Genomic DNA, 8820 nt, shown 5'->3' with positions numbered 1-8820 from the left:
CTAGAGATACCAAAGTGAGGCCTGGAACGCATCCAGAATGAGGCTTAGAATGCATCACATGACCCGAAGGCCCTGCGACACCATGGAAACCAGTAATTAACCATTTATATACAGAAATAATACTATATACATTATTCTATGGATAAATTAGGAATCTATACACTATAATAGAGGCGACTAGGGGCGGACTGACTAACAGACATTACTAAGTCCTAGGGACTCTGGCTACGGGGACCCATAGATATATAAGTACCGTATGAAATGCGGTACTGGGACACCACACCTACATCTCCCAGCAATCATTGCTGTTCTGCTCTGCAAGCCCTCACCCTTCTGCTCTGAGCAGCAGAAAGAGAGATTCAGGGTCTGATTGGCTGAGGCTGCACACACCTCTCAGTTCTTAGCATTAAAGGGAGCATGACTTATCAGTGCAAGACAGAAAATATGCGGTCTGTGTCTCTCAGGAGGCTGGGGACTGCTTTCAGAGAGGGATTTGGACAGAGACAGAGTGGATGGCTGGATGATGTCATTCCCTTACTTCATGCATGTAAGTGACAACCAAAGAGGGGGAACTGCTCTTTACAGCTAATGAATGATATTTAAACAATTAAATAGGTTGATGAGAGGTGAAGGATGGGCTATGGGTTTAGTTTCCCAGAGTTTCCCTTTATCAACCAGTTCGCAATAACTGGGGAGAACTGGATAATTCCCACCTCTGCCACTAGCAACCTGCCAAGCTAAGGCTGATCAGAGAAATAGTTTATTAACAATCCAGAATGAGGTTGTGCAAAGTGGCAAATAATTATTCAGATTAGGTCAAGCATTGCACACAATAGTATTTTCAGCCAACCACGGCTGAAAAAAATCCTTCCTTACAGATTTCACTTTTGGCAGGAAATACTTGACTGTTGGCCATCAAAAATGATCAAACTCTGATATATGGGCCTAACTACTATACAGGGGCACAAAGGTCCATATTACTATATGAGGGCCAAAGGGGCCTAACTGCCATACCATATTGGGGCACAAAGGCACCTACTACTATATTGGGGCACAGATAGGGTCGAATATATGTCTCATTCCTGCACTTTGCACTATGGTATCAACTCATTTAACAAAAGGTCAATGGGAGTCACAGGGGAACACAAGGTTAACTACACTACCACATTACATAACAGTTGAAGGACTACTACTCCCAGTAGGGAGTGTCTATTTTAAGCCAGACTTCTCTGCAGCCTGGGCTGGTTATTTTAGTTAATACAATGTCTGTGTGTGCAATACACGGCCATGTCTGCTTTAGCTTGCACCTTGTATTTATCCTATGATATTATCTGGGTTTTAGCCATGGTTAAATAGTCTTGTTTATTGTAGATTTTAGTCTGTGTTATATTAGTCGGTTTTAGTATTATATCTGTTCAGCTTTGTCGATGTTCACACTATGTCTGAGTCTTTCTTGTTACCTGTGCTCTGTATTTTATATTCCTGTTTGGTATCCTGGATATTTATATCCTGTTTGGTTGATTACCTGTTGAGTTTAGTGTCTCGGCTCTCAGTTCTTCTGCTTTCCCCTTCATCTCCTGGATTCTGCTGTATACTCCTATCATGCCTAGTCTTGTTCATTTTATCATGTCTGTCGTTTATCTGATATCTGGTTTAGTGAACTGTTTGTAAATTCACCATATTCTGTTCTGTTTGTGAGTTTATATTCTGCCCTGTTAGTATTTGTATTGTCTAGTAGGTTTCTGTTTCTGGCCTGTGACCGACTATGTTTATTATTTTTACGCCACTGCACTATAGCGCAGGAAGGGCCCGGCCCCCAGTTGTCGACTCACCGTTTAGGGTGAGTGGGCAAGTAGGGAGGGAGAGATGTTTTAGGGTCAGTTTAGGGCTCCCTCTCCCTGTCCCCCTAGTCGGTCCATTGACACAAATATTCAGTTTTTTTTTTTTTAGCAACAAACAAAACCAAGTTTATTGTGGTTCAAGATAGCTAAACCAAGCTTTACATTTCCCGGGATGCAGCCCAGGTGTCATCAATGTAATGGTAATGAAAGAACATAAACAACTGAACATGGGTATGCCAAGACATCAGGTATAAGGGCACATAGTAAAACAGCAGCGGGTGAGCCAGGGAGGCTAATACAGTGAGAATGGGTATCTGACGTCCGGGGAGTAAGAGGAAGAGATCCACGGGGACCATACAGACTCAAACCTATCCACCGCATCATCTTTAATAGCAATGAGTTTCTCCGCCAACATAATAACATTAACCCGATCCACCACCCTTTGTAGGGACAAAGACGGTTGTTTCCAACAAGCAGCAATATGTATACGTGCAGCTAAAAGGATAAACTGCGCTAGACAGAAGACCTTGTTAGGCATTTTAGTAGGATGGGCCCCTAGTAGACAAAAGGCAGGTTGAAGGGGGCATTAAGAGGAACACACCTCTCTTAATAGTGCAACTACAGAATTCCAAAATTGTCTGACAGTCGGGCAACCCCACCATATGTGGTACATGTTCCCCGCCAGGGGGCAGTCCCCGAAACATAGTGGGGAGACTGTAGGATAAATGGCGTGGAGCCTAGAGGGGACATAATAGGCCCTATGGAGAATTTTCAGGGAGGTTTCAGTAAGAGATACCTGCCAGCTGCCTTTACTAAGAGTCTCACAACATGCCTGCCACTTGTCAGGGGTGAGTGTAACATGGAGGTCGGATTCCCATTGCTGCATAAAGGGAAGTTTGCAATCTTTAGGGGGAGAGTTCAGGTGAGCATAGACCAGGGAGAGCAGGCCGGAGCAAAGAGGTGAATACAGGGCTGTAGATTCAAAGAAGGATGAAGAGACAGTTCTAGAGGGAGGGGACAGTGTGGAAAAAAAGGAAAAAATTTGACGAAGACGGAGCAGTTCAGAACCAAGAGGCGAGTGCTGTAATTTGAATGCCTCCATCGTCGTCAACTTATTATGGGATAAAAAGTCATGGAGATACCTAAAATTATTAGATGTCCACCACGCAAATGTGGTTGTATGTAGACCAGGGAGGAAAAAGGGGTTATGAAAGAGAGGAATGAGGGGAGAAGCACCAGATTGCAAAGAAAACTTAAACCGGACCCTTCGCCAAAGCGACAGAGAGTATAAAGTCAACAAAGCAGAAGAAGGGAGAAGATGGGAGACAGGTGGAATAGACCAAAGAAGAGCGGAAGGAGAATACGGAGATGTGAGGGAGGATTCTAGGCGTACCCATAGGGGAGCACCAGAGGGGGCATGAAACAACATAAGCTGAGCTAGCCTAGCTGCATGGTAGTACCTAGTAAAGTTTGGCACAGACAGACCCCCCCAATTGTTTATGGAGATACATAATTTTCCTCGGAATACGGGGGGCTCTACCACGCCAAATAAAACAAAACACATCTCTTTGCAGAGCTCGGATATCAGTAGGCGGGACTGGGATAGGGAGAGAACAAAACAGATAAAGAAGACGGGGGAGCACAACCATTTTAACCGTGTGAACTCGCCCCAGCCACGACAGGAAAGGCAGGTCCCAGGATCAAAAGTCAGAACGGATAGATTGGAAAAGCGGAGGAAAATAAACTGAGTTTATAGTGATCAGAGCCTATCCTCGCACCCGTCACCTCATGAGAGGTACGGATAGTGGCAGCCAGGGGTTCCATCGCCAGCGCAAAAAGAGCAGGCGACAGGGGGCACCCCTGGCGGGTACCACGGTGGATCCTAACCGGGGAGGGAGTGATGGCGGGTAACTTAAGAAAGGCAGAGGGAGTGGAGTATAGCAAGCTGAGAATGTGTACAAAGGAACACGGAAAACCCATGTAATGGAGCACACCAAACAAATAGGGCCAGGTTACACTGTCAAAGGCCTTCTCGATGTCGAGGGCCAAGGCCAGTAGGGGCGTTGATGCCGAGGAGCTCCAATGAAGAATGTTCAGGACTTTACGGAGGTTATCAGGGGCTCTACGGCCCAGGATAAACCCGACTTGATCGGGATGGATAAGACGGGGGAGGATGGAATTAAGTCTATGGGCCAGGATGGAGGTTAAAATTTTGGTATCAATGTTAATAAGGGATATCGGCCTGTAATTGGAAACTAATTGGGGGTCCTTTTGGGGTTTGGGGATGACTGCAATGTGGGCATCTAGGTATTCAGTAGGAAGGGTAGAAGCAGAAAACATTTTGTTATATATTCAGTTTTTTTTTACTGAACATGCAAACATTATAGTCTTTTAAAGGATCAGTTTGAAAAATGCATGTATGAGAAAGTAGGCTAACATACTGTATATTCAACAATATATTTCACCCTATTATTGTGGACAAGAACATAAAAGGCTGCACAGCCTTCATAAAAGCTCATACAATCTTTTACATAACTGTTGTGGATTGTTTTTTTTTATTAGTGTATTTTTCTTTGTTCTCACTGGACATGTTGTTTATTATACATTAATCTTGGAGGACCTGCTACTCCTAGGTAATAAATATTCACACCCACTTAAGCAGAATGTTAAATGTTACATCAGTATTGATTGATAACGATCAGTGTTAAACATGTTCAATAAATTTTTGGTGTCATGGAACAAATGTCCTTTTTGTACATTCACATTGTTGGTTGTATCTACAGAATTATTTATGGGTCTAAAAGGTGGTTTGTGTAGTAAAAAGAAACCCTTCGGTCCTATAACTGAAGAAAGCCATAACTAAAGTAACTGAAGATATTTTTAAATCAAGTGCCTGAAGATGGCCGTACATCAAGCTTAAATAGAATATTAGGATACGTGAAAACATTTCTTAGCATTTTTGACTTTGTTCATGTGATGTTTAATATCAACTATATGAGTTATTTTTGTTTTATTGTGACACAGGTTATCTATTAGACACAGTAGCGAAAGTAAGAACTATACTTCAAATAGGAATACAATAAAAAATTCTATTTAACAGTAGAAATATGTGACTGCAATCAGACAACTGTCATGCAGTATACATATTTACACCACATACAAAACCAAGAACAGATAACATACAAAAGCATTAACAAGATCAAAACCTATAACATAAAACTAGCTGCATCCCGAAAAGTGACTATGAACCACATAAATGTCACCAGAATTATTTTGCTGACATAATTATGACTCATCTGCCATCATGCTGCCAGCTCTAGAGACCCATTTTGTCACATAGACCCTTTGTCTGGTATTGACTGGTGATTTAAGTGTATTGTACTACTGACAAAAGAGATCAACAACATTGGAGAAATGAATCTTTGTTGACCAGACTCGATTACGTATCATTGGGAATCATGCCCATAGTTTCAACCTCAATAACCTGTAACAGAAAGGATTATGTTTAAGGGGTTGTTGAGGACTTTATTATTAATGGCTTTCAAGATACATAAACTGGTGGCAGATACAAATGGAAACTCTTTATCAAGAATACTTAACCCCTTGGGGACGAAGCCCATTTTGACCTTAAGGACGAGGCCAATTTTCATTTCTGCACTTTCATTTTTTCCCCCTTCTAAAAATCATAATGCTTTTAATTTTGCACCTACAGACCCATATAAGGGCTTGTTTTTTGTGTCATCAATTGTACTTTGTACTGACATCACTTATTTTATAACAATGTGTGGAGAAACAAAACAAAACAAAACTTATTTGTGCGGGGAAATAAAAAAAATGCCATTTTGTAATTTTAGGGGCTTCTGTTTCTACGCAGTGCACTTTTCTGTAAAAGTGCCACCTTTTGTTTATTCTGTAGGTCCATTTGGTTACAAGGATGCCCAATTTATGTAGGTTTTATTTTATTTCAACTACAAAAAAATTATAACTACATGCACCAAAATTTGTATGTGTTACGCCGAGCGCTCCGGGTCCCCGCTCCTCCCCGGAGCGCTCGCTTCTCTCTCGCTACCGCAGCGCTCCGGGCAGCTCCACTGACCCGGTGCGCTGCGATACCGTCTCCAGCCGGGATGCGATTCGCGATGCGGGTAGCGCCCGCTCGCGATGCGCATCCCGGCTCCCGTACCTGACTCGCTCTCAGTCTGTCCTGTCCCGGCGCGCGCGGCCCCGCTCCCTAGGGCGCGCGCGCGCCGGGTCTCTGAGATTTAAAGGGCCACTGCGCCGCTGATTGGCGCAGTGGTTCCAATTAGTGTGTTCACCTGTGCACTCCCTATTTATACCTCACTTCCCCTTCACTCCCTCGCCGGATCTTGTTGCCATTGTGCCAGTGAAAGCGTTTCCTTGTGTGTTCCTAGCCTGTGTTCCAGACCTCCTGCCGTTGCCCCCGACTACGATCCTTGCTGCCTGCCCCGACCTTCTGCTACGTCCGACCTTGCTTCTGTCTACTCCCTTGTACCGCGCCTATCTTCAGCAGTCAGAGAGGTTGAGCCGTTGCTAGTGGATACGACCTGGTCACTACCGCCGCAGCAAGACCATCCCGCTTTGCGGCGGGCTCTGGTGAAAACCAGTAGTGACTTAGAACCGATCCACTAGCACGGTCCACGCCAATCCCTCTCTGGCACAGAGGATCCACTACCTGCCAGCCGGCATCGTGACAGTAGATCCGGCCATGGATCCCGCTGAAGTTCCTCTGCCAGTTGTCGCCGACCTCACCACGGTGGTCGCCCAGCAGTCACAACAGATAGCGCAACAAGGCCAACAGCTGTCTCAACTGACCGTGATGCTACAGCAGCTACTACCACAGCTTCAGCAATCATCTCCTCCGCCAGCTCCTGCACCTCCTCCGCAGCGAGTGGCCGCTTCCGGCCTACGACTATCCTTGCCGGATAAATTTGATGGGGACTCTAAATTCTGCCGTGGCTTTCTTTCCCAATGTTCCTTGCACTTGGAGATGATGTCGGACCAGTTTCCTACTGAAAGGTCTAAGGTGGCTTTCGTAGTCAGCCTTCTGTCTGGAAAAGCTCTGTCATGGGCCACACCGCTCTGGGACCGCAATGACCCCGTCACTGCCTCTATACACTCCTTCTTCTCGGAAATTTGAAGTGTCTTTGAGGAACCTGCCCGAGCCTCTTCTGCTGAGACTGCCCTGTTGAACCTGGTCCAGGGTAATTCTTCCGTTGGCGAGTACGCCGTACAATTCCGTACTCTTGCTTCAGAATTATCCTGGAATAATGAGGCCCTCTGCGCGACCTTTAAAAAAGGCCTATCCAGCAACATTAAAGATGTTCTGGCCGCACGAGAAATCCCTGCTAACCTACATGAACTCATCCATCTTGCCACTCGCATTGACATGCGTTTTTCCGAAAGGCGTCAGGAGCTCCGCCAGGATATGGACTTTGTTCGCACAAGGCGTTTTTTCTCCCCGGCTCCTCTCTCCTCTGGTCCCCTGCAATCCGTTCCTGTGCCTCCCGCCGTGGAGGCTATGCAGGTCGACCGGTCTCGCCTGACACCTCAAGAGAGGACACGACGCCGCATGGAGAATCTCTGCCTGTACTGTGCCAGTACCGAACACTTCCTGAAGGATTGTCCTATCCGTCCTCCCCGCCTGGAAAGACGTACGCTGACTCCGCACAAAGGTGTGACAGTCCTTGATGTCTACTCTGCTTCTCCACGCCTTACTGTGCCTGTGCGGATATCTGCCTCTGCCTTCTCCTTCTCTACTATGGCCTTCTTGGATTCCGGATCTGCAGGAAATTTTATTTTGGCCTCTCTCGTCAACAGGTTCAACATCCCAGTGACCAGTCTCGCCAGACCCCTCTACATCAATTGTGTAAACAATGAAAGATTGGACTGTACCATACGTTTCCGCACGGAGCCCCTTCTAATGTGCATCAGACCTCATCACGAGAAGATTGAATTTTTGGTCCTCCCCAATTGCACTTCCGAAATCCTCCTTGGACTACCCTGGCTTCAACTCCATTCCCCAACCCTGGATTGGTCCACTGGGGAGATCAAGAGTTGGGGGCCCTCTTGTTTCAAGGACTGCCTAAAACCGGTTCCCAGTACCCCTTGCCGTGACTCTGTGGTTCCCCCTGTAACCGGTCTCCCTAAGGCCTATATGGACTTTGCGGATGTTTTTTGCAAAAAACAAGCTGAGACTACCTCCTCACAGGCCTTATGATTGTCCTATTGACCTCCTCCCGGGCACTACTCCACCCCGGGGCAGAATCTATCCTCTGTCCGCCCCAGAGACTCTTGCTATGTCGGAGTACATCCAGGAAAATTTAAAAAAAGGCTTTATCCGTAAATCCTCCTCTCCTGCCGGAGCCGGATTTTTCTTTGTGTCCAAAAAAGATGGCTCTCTACGTCCTTGCATTGACTACCGCGGTCTTAATAAAATCACGGTAAAGAACCGCTACCCCCTACCCCTCATCTCTGAACTCTTTGATCGCCTCCAAGGTGCCCACATCTTTACCAAACTGGACTTAAGAGGTGCTTATAATCTCATCCGCATCAGAGAGGGGGATGAATGGAAAACGGCATTTAACACTAGAGATGGACACTTTGAGTATCTGGTCATGCCCTTTGGCCTGTGCAACGCCCCTGCCGTCTTCCAAGACTTTGTTAATGAAATTTTTCGTGATCTCTTATACTCCTGTGTTGTTGTATATCTGGACGATATCCTGATTTTTTCTGCCAATCTAGAAGAACACCGCCAGCATGTCCGTATGGTTCTTCAGAGACTTCGTGACAATCAACTTTATGCCAAGATAGAGAAATGTCTGTTTGAATGCCAATCTCTTCCTTTCCTAGGATACTTGGTCTCTGGCCAGGGACTACAAATGGATCCAGACAAACTCTCTGCCGTCTTAGATTGGCCACGCCCCTCCGGACTCCGTGCTATCCAACGTTTTTTGGGGTT

The sequence above is a fragment of the Hyla sarda genome, chromosome 3 (assembly GCF_029499605.1).
Source record: "Hyla sarda isolate aHylSar1 chromosome 3, aHylSar1.hap1, whole genome shotgun sequence".
Lineage (NCBI taxonomy): Eukaryota > Metazoa > Chordata > Amphibia > Anura > Hylidae > Hyla > Hyla sarda.
Note: the sequence above shows the minus strand (reverse complement) of the source record.